Source organism: Rattus rattus, chromosome 3 (genome assembly GCF_011064425.1).
Source record: "Rattus rattus isolate New Zealand chromosome 3, Rrattus_CSIRO_v1, whole genome shotgun sequence".
Lineage (NCBI taxonomy): Eukaryota > Metazoa > Chordata > Mammalia > Rodentia > Muridae > Rattus > Rattus rattus.
In genome coordinates, this window is record NC_046156.1 from 157,223,749 (window position 1) to 157,225,344 (window position 1,596).

At 48.2% G+C, this 1,596-nt stretch overlaps 1 pseudogene; it reads right to left on the reverse strand.

Moving 5' to 3' along the window:
- Positions 1–602: 602 nt before the first annotated feature.
- Positions 603–1,130, reverse strand: LOC116895604 (annotated as a pseudogene).
- Between the last annotated feature and the right edge of the window lie 466 nt (positions 1,131–1,596).

Genomic DNA, 1,596 nt, shown 5'->3' on the forward strand with positions numbered 1-1,596 from the left:
AGCCGAAGCTCTTTTTTTTTTTTTTCATATTAAACTTGTAGTTTTATTCAGGTTTGATTTTTTTTTTTTTAAACAAATGTGTCAGGGAGAAAGCCTACAGGAAAGGGTAAAGCCCGTGGGGGTTTTCCCAGATGCCTGAGGAGAGATCGTATCCCCCTATCCCCTCTTCTCTTCTCACCACTGGTAAAGGGGTGTAGGGAAGAGACACAGGCAGGGAAGGGGGCTGATCCCCAGTCTGTACAGTGGTGCTTGGGGGTGAAGGACTATGGAGAACAGGGGATCGCATCACGATGAGTAGGATAAAGGGCACAAGACCATTTGCCAGAATCCACAGCTTTCTGATTCCAAATTGAATTAAAAAGAAAAAAGGAGAGGGGAACCTAAACCACAAGCAGCACCCACTCCCTTTCCTCCCATCAGGGCCGCGAGAGAATAGGCAGGTAGCTTCACCAAGGCCATGGCTCCCTCATGCCTGGCCAAGGGAGCTAGGTGAAGGGCAGGGTCTCCCTGACAGTTTGAAGGGGTGAGGAAAACCAAAATAAAGTGTTGAATAAATTGAACAGGAGTCCAGCCAAGGGCCCAGCCAGTGCTTGGGGAGGGACCTCTATAGGCTCATGAATCACTGCTGCCACCACCGCCACCCTGGAAGCCATTTATTTTGCCATGGCCTTGATTGCAACAGCTGCCTCCTCTGTCATGGCGGACAACACTGTGCCCAGGATCTCTTCTCCAGTCATACTTCTCCTCAATCTCCTTGTCAAAATCTCCCTCAGGCAGATGAAGGTGCTCTCGTACCTCCCCACTGTCCTGGAGCAGGAGTAGGTACCCATCTTGAGTGTCAATCAGCTGGAAGTCATTCCTTTTGATTTTTGGGGCATCATGTTATGAGTCGATGGGTAGATATCTTTAGATTTCTTTCCAGTAAAGATACCAATACCAACCAGATAGACCTTGGCATGGCCATGTTTGCCAGTTTTCAAAGTAGACAGCTCGACAATCTTACATAGCCGGCCCTTGAGCACCACAAAAGTATTCTTACATGATGCTGGACACTGCATTGGGAAGATGGCTAAGGCCTCTGCATCTCCTGTCTTGAAGTCCAAATCATCTGCCATTTTAAGAGGCTTCCATTCCAACTAGCTTGAACGCACTGACTCGACCTGGCCCACTGGCCAGGACCCAACCGCTGCCTCCCAACTGTGCTATTTTCACCGCCATCACCGCTAGCAGCACCATCACCGCTGCTACATCCTAGTCTTCTCCAAAGTTCTTAGGACACTGGCCTTTAGCAGCTTTAGCATTCCTGATCCAAAATGAAAAATAGAATTCCTGTTAGCTTTGGGTGTCCTGCTCAAGCTATTATTTTTAAAAAGTGAAAAGAGGGGTTGGGGATTTAGCTCAGTAGTAGAGCACTTGCCTAGCAAGCGCAAGGCCCTGGGTTCGGTCCCCAGCTCTGACAAAAAGAAAAGAAAAAAAAAAAAAAGTGAAAAGGATTTCTGGTTTCTGCCTGTGCCCTGAGCTGAACCACTTCCACAATTCTCTGTACCCAAATCCCAATGGGGGAGAGAGCTGGACTCTCAGAAGTGCAGACAATCC